The following is an 11625-nucleotide window of genomic DNA, read 5'->3' on the forward strand; positions in this document are numbered from 1 at the left end:
TTTAATGTTTACTGTTTGCAGGTACCAGTATCACAGCTGTGGGCTCCTGGGCAAGGCATGGAGGACCGAGCCCCCAAGCCGGAGGGACTCTGGCTCTGTGGGTGTAAGGTCACTCTGGGCAGCGAGAGGGAGAGCAACAGACCTCTGTCTCTGATCTGTGGCCGTGAGAGGTGGAAATGCTCTGTCAATAGTTTGGCTTCTGAGAATCTGGTTGGAGAGGAATGAGGGTAGGGCTTCCTTTTCTCAGGCCTGTTAACGCAGGAGTGTCACTGTCCTGGGAGCGCAGGTAGAACAAATGAGGTCATGTTTGTAGAGGGCTTTGAGCTGCTGGGATGAAAGCAACTCTCCAAGTGCGAGGTATTATTAACCGAAGGTATCATTATTTTAATCTGAGTGGACAATGTGCGGCAGGTAAAACGGCAATAAAAACACGCCCATTAATAACAAGTCAAACAGTAGTAGCCTCAGAAGGAAGAAAATCCTCATTCCATCAATAGTCTGAGCTACAGAGCGAGCCAAGACCTGGAAGAGAGACGCTCTCACCAGTATTTCCTCTGGCAGCTCCCAAGGATGTTGTGAATGGAAGTCGAGGAGTGGGTGCTGAGACAGGGGACAGCAGCCAGAACCACAGCAAACCACCGCCACCTACCAAGCGCTCCCTGCGAGCCACGCTCCTTTCTAGGAGGTTAATGTCTGCGAACTCATTTCGATCTTCACAACAATCCAGAGTCCCATGTCATGTGCCAGGCAGGTAAGGCACACCGGAGGGTAGGAGCCTCCTCAAGGTCACAGTAGTTAAGAGGTGGTATGGGCTAGGGTCTAGTTCCAGAACCTCGCGGTTACCCGCTACCACATGCCTCCTTCCTTCCTGCTGGAGTAGTTGCCTTGTCCACACAAGGGCTGTCAAGGGCACTGGGATTTCCACTGGGGGCACTTGAACATGAGTGAGCCCCCCTTGGGGGAAAAGGGGCACCAGCTCTCTTGGTATCTTCGTATTTCTTATTTCTCTATTGCTTCAAGTTGCCAGGACAAAGGGACAGGTGGCCAGGAGAAGCAGAAAGAAGTTGGGAGAAGGCGAGGGAGGGTGGGAAGGATGCCCGTGCCAGGATGAGAAGGCAGCATGAAGGCCCACCGGGCAGCTGGCTGAGGCTGGAGGGCCAGCCCAGGAAGGGGGGGGTCGGGTGCTGACCGGTGGGACCGCTCCCTTTCCCTGTCTCGGACTCCCGATGCTACGGCTCGCTTTTGTGTGCTTCCCGCAACGTAAGTTGTGCTACCACTTTTCAGTGAAAATTGATGCTATTTCTACTATATAGAGTGGGTTAGGAAGACCTTGTCACTTCGAAGCACTAATTTTTTTTTCTCGTCTTTCTCCTTAAAGAGGATGGGGGCTGGCGCAGCAGTGCTCTCTCTACTCCAGGCAAATCCCAGCTCTCCGTGATAACTGAGATTTACGTCTATTGAGAATGTACTATGAACCCAACTCTGTTTAAAACCTTTGTTTGAATTACCTTATTTAATAAGGTAATTACTTCATTTAACAACCCGGATGAGGTGTTGTTAGGTGATAGGGACTGTGCCTATCCCCAATTAGCAAGTGAGAAAAGCAGGGTCAGAGAGGGTAAGTGACTTGCTCAAGGTCACTCGGCTACCTCGGGGTGGAACTGAGCTCTGGGCTCGGCTGCTCGTGTTTGCCCCCCAAGCTGGTGCTCTTAAATATCAGAATCTACTTTCTGTCCCTGCCTGCCCCCTGGCATCCATCTTTTCTCCTCCGTCGGTGTTACTAGAAAGATAGAAAAGCCAGTCTGGGTTGTTGAAAGTAGCAGAAAGGTCAAAGCCATTCCACAAGGGATGAGTTCATGCTGGTTTACACCAGATTACATTTTCACCAAACGTCCCATGTCCCCCAAGGGACAAAGGCCATACCATGCCCAGCATCATTAATGGCATTTCCTAAAAGCAGCATGGGTGGCCTGCACTGCACTCCCTGTCCTGCGCCAGCCCTGCGATAAGGCGGCCCCGCCTTCCGTTGCCAGGTGTATCTCAGGGTAGGTGAGTCTCCAGCAACCTTTCCAAGGGACACCGGAGGCTGGGTCTTTGCCAACGCAGAGAGAAAGGCAGGGTAGAAAGACAACTTTCTAAGGAAGGGTCTCCTTCTGAGGGGCCTTCGATTGTCCGCTTGGACTCAGGCTCGCAGCACTTTCTCTCGACCGTCTACGAGTTGTCAGGCACGGAGCTGGGCCTCTGTAGCCACACCCTTGCGTTCAAAACATAGCAGGTCTGTTGCTGTAGCAGCTGCTGACTTCAGGTTTTACGACAACCTTCTTACCTGACCCACCTTTTTTTTTTTTTTTTTGAGAAATATATCACACCCCAAGAGTTTGTGTATAACCTACGCACAGTTGGAGGAATGAAGAACGATCACCCATGTACCCAACACAGAACCCAAAATGTCCAAGACTAGTACCTTCGAAAACTCTCACATGAGCCTCCCCAAAAGCATACCCTCCTTTCCTTCCAGACCGTAATTCTCAAATTTGCATTCATCATTCCCTCGCTTGTCTTTGTCGTTTACTTTTGTACGTATGTATCTCCAAACAAGGCACTGTGGGCGCGACAGATTGATTCCTTTGTGGATGTGAGTCGCCCTTCTCCCCTCCATGCCTCTCGCATTAACTCTGCTGGGTGAGCTTTGTGCCCCCCACCCCTTACCAACATGGGTCTCTCACAAACAGGGCTGGCTCTCTTGTTCTCTTTTCCACGACCCCAGACAGAAACTCTGATCTGAACTAACAATCATAGGTGGGAGAGGAGATAAGAAGGCTCCTTGGGGCGCCTGGGTGGCTCAGTGGGTTAAAGCCTCTGTCTTCAACTCAGGTCATAATCTCAGCGTCCTGGGATCAAGTCCCGCATCGGGCTCTCTGTTCAGCGGGGAGCCTGCTTCCTCCTCTCTCTCTGCCTGCCTCTCTGCCTACTTCTGATCTCTGTCTGTCAAATAAATAAACTCTTTTAAAAAAAAAGAAAAAAAGGAAGGCTCCTTAGGGGAGGAAGAAGTTAGCTGGAAAGGATTCAGGGAGATAGAAGGAGAATGAAAGGAATGTTCAAAGAGGGAACGGAGTGAATCAAGTCACAGAGTTACTTTGAAAGTGAGTTCATAGCAAGGAGGATTCAAGGGGATCTATTGGGAGACAGGCTGGAGGTGATGCTTAGCTTGGATAGGCAAGGGTTAGAGTGGACCTGCTCCTGGCAGTGGAGTAGGAGGGGGTGGTTAGTATCCTTCCCTTTATTTCCAAAAAATGGCACTTGCTTTCTCAAGGTAGTGCAGAGACTCCTCAAATTAATCCTGTCGGGGCGCCTGGGTGGCTCAGTGGTTAAACCTCTGCCTTTGGCTCTGGTCACGGTCTCAGGGTCCTGGGGTTGGGTCAAGCCCCACATCGGGCTCTCTGCTCAGCAGGGAGCCTGCTTCCCCCTCCCTCTGTCTGCCTGTCTCTCTGCCTACTTGTGATCTCTCTCTGTCAAAAAAATAAAAATCTTAAAAAAAAAAAAAAATCTGCCTTCGGCTCATGTCCTGATCCTGGAGTCCTGGGATTGAGCCCCACATCAGGCTCCCTGTTCAGTGGAGAGCCTGCTTCTCCCTGTCTCCCTGCTTGTGCTCTCTCTCTCTCTCACTCACTCACACTCTCTGTCAAATAAATAAATAAAAATATTTTTATTTTTATTATTTTTTTAATTTTTTTTAAGATTTTATTTATTCATTTGACAGACAGAGATCACAAGTAGGCAGAGAGGCAGGCAGAGAGAGAGGAGGAAGCAGGTTCCCCGCCGAGCAGAGAGCCCGATGTGGGGCTCGATCCCAGGACCCTGGGATCATGACCTGAGCCGAAGGCAGAGGCTTTAACCCACTGAGCCACCCAGGCGCCCCAATAAATAAAAATATTTTTAAAAAATTAGGTGAGGCTGAGCTATGTTCCGGCAATTACAATCCTAAGGTCTTACTTCTCAACAACACTAAGTTTGCTGCAGTTTGGTGACTCTTAAGAACTGCCCTCTGGGCAACGACTTGATGACCCAGACTGTGCGAGTTTCTACGATCCTGAAGCTCCCAGTTGGTAAACTCTAGCCCTTTGCGGGGAGGGAGGCGCTGCCTGTTTTTATAAATAAAGTTTTATTGGAACACAGTCGTCCTTACTGGTATTATCTATGACTGCTCTTGTACTGCGGCACAGCTGAATAATTGCAGTATGGATCTCAAAGCCTGAAAGGTTTCCATTCTGCCCTTTACGCTATGTGGAACATTCCAGCAGCCAATGCGAGTGCTGGACAGTCGAGCCTTGGGAATTAGGTGTTTTAGCCCGAAAGTAACACACCTCTGTTCATGGTTCCTTGTCCAGAAGAATCACATGGCCTCTCCTAACCCAGGGGGAAGCGAGAAATAGAGGAGACCAGGGTACTGGCGATTACAACAGCCATCTAAACCGCCGCTATGTGGCTCTTCCCCAGGCACGAGGCTGTAGGGCAGTGAGGATGAGGCTATTTTCACCTGCTTATCTCTAAATCCCAGAGGCGCAGAGGGAATTTGCGTAGGATTCAACAGACCAGAGGGCAAAGCTGAAGAGTCTGGAGTTTCTTTCTTTCTTTTTTTTTTTTAAGATTTTATTTATTTTTTTGACAGAGAGAGAGAGAGAGAGATCGCAAGTAGGCAGAGAGGCAGGCAGAGAGAGAGGGGGAAACAGGCTTCCTGCTGAGCAGAGAGCCCGATGTGGGGCTCAATCCTAGGACCTGAGATCCATGACCTCAGCCGAAGGCAAAGGCTTAACCCGCTGAGCCACCCAGGCGCCCCGAGTCTGGAGTTTCTGATGAGTTGCCGCTTGAGGTTTCAGGAATGTTCAGGAACACAGGAAGTCAGGGCAAATCCTGGAAGAGATGGGTTTGGTTAAAATAAAGTCCCTGATCTTTTTTTGCAAGTTTAGCAGTGATAGGCGCCCTTTTCCTCTAGGAACACAGGGCACCTTGGGGTGAACATTGGACGTGGGCTATTTCCTGACCCGAAAAGCCCAAGCCACACGGATCATTTCTTGAACCAAGCATGGGCGCTGTAAATAAACACAGGGCAGCATTCCGCATAAAGAGGAAGGAAGTATTTACTGAGAACAAGAGCCCTGGGTTGTACACAACAGAGTTGGGAAACCACCAGATTGTTCCTCCACACTAGCAGTGCCCAGGCCTAGCCTGCCCCGGTGCCCGAGAGCAGTCAGAGAAAATCCCATGTCCTGCCCTTCAGGAGCCTCCAGACCAGAGCTGCCCCACTGACCAGACTGGGTCCGGAGCCTGGACACCAGAAGGGACGGCTCCCGGAGACAGGGCGTCTGTCCACGTCCGAAGGCAGTCACCAGGCACGGGGTCCGCAGAATTTATAGGAGGGTAAGGGTTTTCATCTTCCAGAGCTCTTGGAGAGAAGTTCAAGGCCAAAAAGGATTTCTATAGGACGTAGAGCGGCAAAGGGCTTGTTAAAAAATAGTCCTAAAGGGGAAAAAAAAAAAGGTCCTAATTCAGATAAGGAGATGATGTGGAAGGAAGTGGGTAGGATAAGGAAGGCAGAATAAATATGGAGGGAGGCAAGGCAGAGGTGGGGCTGGAGCGAGCGCCGCAAGCATTGCCCTTTATTACCGACATCGAAGACTGAACAGACGGAACCACTATGTCGGCTCGGGGACCAGCAGGCCTGGCACTGGGTTCCCATGGAAGCTGGTCTGAGACTGGCAGTCTGTGGGGAAGACCGGGGCTTTGGATTCAGATGAACCTCAGGCAAGTTCCTGCTGCTTCCATCTCGCTGAGGGAGCTTGAGTTTTGCTTATCTCATAGGGTTGTTTTAAAGATTCAGTGAGATAATCCATTCAAAAGCACTTGGATGGAGTGATTGCGCAAAAATCATTATTCTTGGGGTGCTTGGGTGGCTCAGTCAGTTGAACGACCAAGTCTTGATTCCCGGTCAGGTCCTGATTTGGCAGGTGGGGGCGGGGTGGTCCTGAGACCCCGAATGCGTGGGCACGGGCTCGGGGCTCAGCGGGGAGTCAGCTTGAAACTGGATCCCTGATCCCTCTCCCTCCCGCCTCTGCCCCTTGTCCTCCCCCCACATACATGTGAGCGTATGCATGGGCACTCTCTCTCAAAGAAATAAATAAAATTTTTTCAAACAAAACAAAAATGATTCTTCTTTGGGGCACCTGATTGGCTCAGTCAGTAGAACAAGCAACTCTTGATCTCCGGGTTGTGAGTTGGAGCTCCACATTGGGTCTAGAGATTCCTTAAAAAAAAAAAAAACTTAAAAAAAAAAATGATCAGGGGCACCTGGGTGGCTCAGTTGGTTAAGCATCTGCCTTAGACGTGGGTCATGATCCCGAGGTTCTAGGATCAAGACCGGCATCAGGTTCCTTGCCTCTCCCTCTGCTACTCTCTCCCTCCTTCCCTCTCTCTCTCTCTCTGTGTGTCAAATAAATAAATAAAATCTGAAAATAAAATAAAATAAAATAAAAATTAAAAATATGGGAAACAATGTATCCAGTCCTTTGGTTGGGGGTGGTGCATTCAAAGAAACCTAAGACCAGGTTGGCAGGTAAACTGGCTCAGGGCATGGGCGAAGCCCTGATGGGCAGCATTTGTTGGTTTCTGTGCTTTAAATAGTCTCATTATGGCCAATTTCAAGCTACCAACAGTTTAACAACTGGTTGGCAAAATTCCTGAACAATCAGCTCGAGAGAACAGGCCCTAACCCAATGAGCTTTCTTTCTAGTTAGCAGACGACAGGTGAGTGCAAAGTTAACAGTAGCGACTCACAGATACACCCCCGGCCCCCGGATCCACAGAGGACTGATACAGATCTTAGGAGCTAGAGGGCCATTTGGGGGTGGCCGTCCGTTTGAGTGCAGGGACTGAAGCTGTTGCATTTGAGGGAGGATTTCTATACCTTTCTATACCTTGTCTAACTGAACGTTCAGACAGCGCTGTGCTATTCTCATATCATTTATAGAGGAGGAAAGTAAGGCTCAGGGAGATGCAAGGACGTTCCCAGGGCACACAGACGATAACAGAAGAGCTGGTTTTGAACCTTTTCCTACATGTAAGTATCAGATGACTTATACAGAAAATTATTCATGCACTGGGACTTCTATGAACGAAGAATCAGCGGTGCCAGGGTTCTCAGAGGAGGCTTCACAGAGGAGGTGGGATTTCATCTGAGGGGGGGGATTCATCTCTGCACACAAGAGTGGCACCCATAGAAAGGTTTTCCATGAACACATGAACAGGAATGATAGCTGCATTCGGGGTACAAGTAGGTTATATGGGAAGCAGAGGAAAGAAATACCTCAGGGGTAAAACACTTGTCTTATTTAAGATAATAGGGAGCCAGGGCGCCTGGGTGGCTCGGTGGGTTAAAGCCTCTGCCTTCGGCTCAGGTCGTGATCTCAGGGTCCTGGGATCCAGCCCCCATCGGGCTCTCTGCTCAGTGGGGGGTCTGCTTCCTCCTCTCTCTCTGCCTGCCTCTCTGCCTGCTTGTGATCTCTGTCTGTCAAATGAATGGATAAAATCTTAAAAAAAAAAAAAAAGATAATAGGGAGCCACTGAAGGTATATGGGCAAAGGAGTAGCATACCAGGAAATTTAACCCAAGAGTGATTTTTATTTTTTATTTTTTAAAGGGTTTTATCTATACATATGAGAGAGAACCGGGGTGGGGGCAAGGGATAGGGAAAGGCAGACTCCCTGCTGAGCAGGGAGCTGGACCTGGGGCTTGATCCCAGGACCCTGAGATCATGACCCAAGCTGAAGGCAGACACGTAACCCACTGAGCCTCCAGGCGACTCCTTCCCCTACCCCCCACAAGTGATTTTTAGAAGCAGGACCAAGAAGCAGGAAGACCAGAGAGGAAGCTAATGAAATTGCCAGACTTCTTTTCATACATAGATTTCATCTTGGAATATAAAAGATAACAGTATATAACTAAGCAATATAATAATACTAAGCAATACTATGCACCAATATAATGGTGCATAAAAAAAATCTAGGGCTTCCAACAGTTCCGTGAGAACCACAACAGTAGGTAGTATCTGTTTATTACTCTGGAGGCTCAACACAGAGTCTTTGAAGTGCCCTAATGAGGATGATAGTTATCACTTAAGTAAACAAGGAATTAGCTCAGGAATAAACATGTCGTTGTAAATGAAGTCACTGAATCCTGGGCCTGGGGTGGACTTTAGGCCATACTCAGGCTTTAGCAGAAACACACCATTAGTGTGTATAGGGAGGGCACTTTTAACCCACTTGGTAAGAATCTGCTCTGACCCTCCGTGGCCGCTTTCGCTCCCCTCTTCTCATCCGCGCTTTGGTTCCTGTGCCTGCAAGGAGTTAGGTGACGATCTGACCTCAGCTCCAGTTTCCGAGGAGTAGAGGGGGAAGTGCCGCTGAGAGAAGCTCAGGGTTTTCTTATTCCTACTTGAGCGTGGGTGTGGACAACATCTGCGCAACCCGGTTTATCGCCCACTGCATCCGCACGGTTTGCGCGCTGGGTTTCTGAGCTTTCTCCTCGGATTGATTTGTCCTCTTACATTGGCCCTACCACAGCCTACCCCAAAATAAAAAGAAACCAAACCAGCAGTGCAGGTTTCCCTTAGCAAGACCCAGCGCATGGAGCCTGGGGTCCCTGAGTTCTGAGCCATGCTGCTATTTGTACGCCTTGGGCCAGTCCCTTGCCCTCCCCAGGCTGCAGCTGACTCATTTGTCAGGTGCAGGGGTGGGACTAGATGACCTTCAGGCTTCTTGCAGATCTAATGCTCCAGCCAGGACATGCATGGTCAAGAAACTCTAGGAGAACAAGAATTCGTTCTCACTTTCTTCTTTTGCATAGTGGATCATTGGTTAAAGAGGGGTACGGGGGCTGTCGCCACGCTGCCTCTCTCACACTCTGGTTTCTCCGGGTCGCCGGAGATAGAGGCTGGACTTTTTGTCTGCCTGGTATGTTTACCTGAGAAGGGCAGAAGGGGCAGCCGAGTGGATACTGGGCTGAAATGTTAGTGGTGGGTTCTTTTCACACTGACTTCATTGCACGGAATGTGCAGCCCCAGGTGGGGCTGAGCCCAAAACCAAAAGCAGGGCTGGGCAGATTAAGGCAGAAGTGAGTGTACTGACACAAGCTAACACAAGCTAACAAGGTCTGGTATTTGATAGAACCATCTGGAAGTCAACTGAAATCGGGGCTCTGGGTGGCTCAGTCCGTGAAGCGTCTGCCTTCAGCTCAGGTCATGATCCCGGGGTCCTGGCCCCAAGCCCCTCATTGGGCTCCCTGCTCTGCCGGGAGCCTGCTTGTCCCTCTCCCTCTGCCCCCGACTCACGATCTCCCTCCCTCTCTCTCAAATAATAAAAAAAAAAATCTTTAATGGACCTAAACTAAAATAAAGTGTAATAGAACGGACTCTCCTAATTTCTTTAAACTAGTGCTTGAATAGGATTCATGTTCCAGGTCCCTCATTTCTGCAGATGCCAGATGCCCAGACAATGGCGCTAAAACGAGGGAGAGGCTGTTGGGGCGTCCGCCTGGCCGTGAGCACGAGCGCCACCTGAAGCCAACGCACCCTAGCACCTTACTCTCCTCACCCTGGGCTCAGCCACACAGGGCATCGCAAGCCTCGTCTTTCATTTCGGTCTTACGTGGAAAAGTCGATTAAGAAGCTAGAGACCCAGCTGAAGTTTGCAGCCCTGTGAACAGTTCTCCTTTGTTAGCAGCACACAGCTGAGGAGGAAATTAACAATGAGGAATTCACATTTGGCAAGAAGCAAAATATGAAAGCCTGATTGCTGGCTTCCTAATGGACAAGGTTATTTTCCTCAACGGAGAGCATTAGGTTGCTCGAGGAACCATCGGCAGGGTCTGAAAGCATTTGGGATCAGACCCTTCTGTCGGCCTCAGCCTCGTCCATGGATCTGGAGTAGGATGTGAAATTCTCTTCGGGTCGTTTTAGCTTTAATCCACTGAAGCCATGGTCCGAGGACTGAGAGAGGGATCAGGAGCCACGTGTTGCTGATCGGACCCTGTCTTTTGGAGAGACCCTGCATTCACTCAGAACAGCCAGAGATATAATCTTCCTATCACACTATCAGGGACGGAAGGGCCAAGGCAACAGCAAAGAAGGGGCCTGTCTTAGCCCCAGCCCGTTTGGGTCCCGGAGGCATCCTCCCCTTTCCCCTGCTGTCTTGGGAATGCTGTGCTACCCTCAGATCTGCATCTGTCAGCTTTTCACCTGCAGGCTCTCTCTCCTTCCTGTTACAGGAATCTGTGAGAATCGTTCAAATGAGTGGATGTGTCACAAAGGTGGAAAATGCACGTCTGAGCTGAAATCAGGACAGCGCCAAAGAACAAAATTGAAAGCTCTAAGGGGCGAGCTGACCTCAAAATTCCTCCTCCCTGTGCTCTTCCCCCTGCTCCCTGCTGCTTCTCCGTCCTCCCTTAGACCCAAGGTTGAGACGAGCTGGGACCTGATACAATGTGCGGCTCTTCCCTCCCGGCCTTGCGTGGATGCTTAGAGGAAACCTGTGAGACCCTTAAACGCCGGGTTCTCTGCAGAGATTCTCACCAGGGCTGCCAGTGTAGCATGCAAACGGAGAGGATGCTGTGAGGCTATTTACACAAAGGATGCCTCGTATTTGCATGTTATTTCCTCCCGAGCGATGCCACCCCTCACCAGACCATATATTCAAGTTAAAAGCATTTTTATGGCTCTCTTGATGGCAATCACCTCTGGATTTTTTCCTTTGTCTGTGCCGTCGTCTCCCTCGGGCCCTCCCCTGGCCCAGATCTCTGGTGAGGGAGCCAAGTGGCGTCAGGGAAGGACCAGAGAGGAACGCAGGACTGGACCCCCAGAGGTGGCTCCTCCAAACCTTTGTTGCCTATCTCTTCTTTGCCCTGGGCACTGGCTGAAGCTCTTTTCCCCCCCAAACAACACTATGTGATTACGTTGTAGAAAGTGGGACTTGAACTCCATTCCCAGAAAGTCTTTTTGAGCTACTATTTTCTCCAAACTATCCCCTATCTCTTTCTCTTCTGCCTCATGAGCCTAGATGGCTCGTTATCACTTCTTTTTGTTTTTTTAAATTAATTAAATTTTTTTGGAGTAGATTCCACACCCAAATGGGGCTTGAATTCATAACTCTGAGAGCAAGAGTTGTATGCTCTACCAACTAAGCCAGGCAGACACCCCTACTGTTTCTCTTTAATTAATTAATCAAGCAATCAATTAATTTTTCCTTTTATTTCTTTTAAAGATTATTTACTTATTTGAGATAGAGGGAGAGGAAGCACAAGCGGGGTGGGGGGGTGGGGGGGTGAGGAAGGGCAGATGGAGAGGGAGAAACAGGCTCCCTGCTGAGTAATGAGACAGATGTGGGGCTCTATTCCAGGACCCCGGGATCATGACCTGGGCCCAATTGCAGACGTTTAAACGACTGAGCCACCCAGGCATCCCTAAAGATAAATTCTTAATAAAATAAAATAACCTGGCCCTCACTGCCTGTTATGAAGAAGTGATGAGTGAATCAAAGCTCAGTTAAAAAGAAATAATAAAAAAAGTGGTACCTGGGT

Source organism: Lutra lutra, chromosome 16 (genome assembly GCF_902655055.1).
Source record: "Lutra lutra chromosome 16, mLutLut1.2, whole genome shotgun sequence".
NCBI classification, from domain to species: domain Eukaryota; kingdom Metazoa; phylum Chordata; class Mammalia; order Carnivora; family Mustelidae; genus Lutra; species Lutra lutra.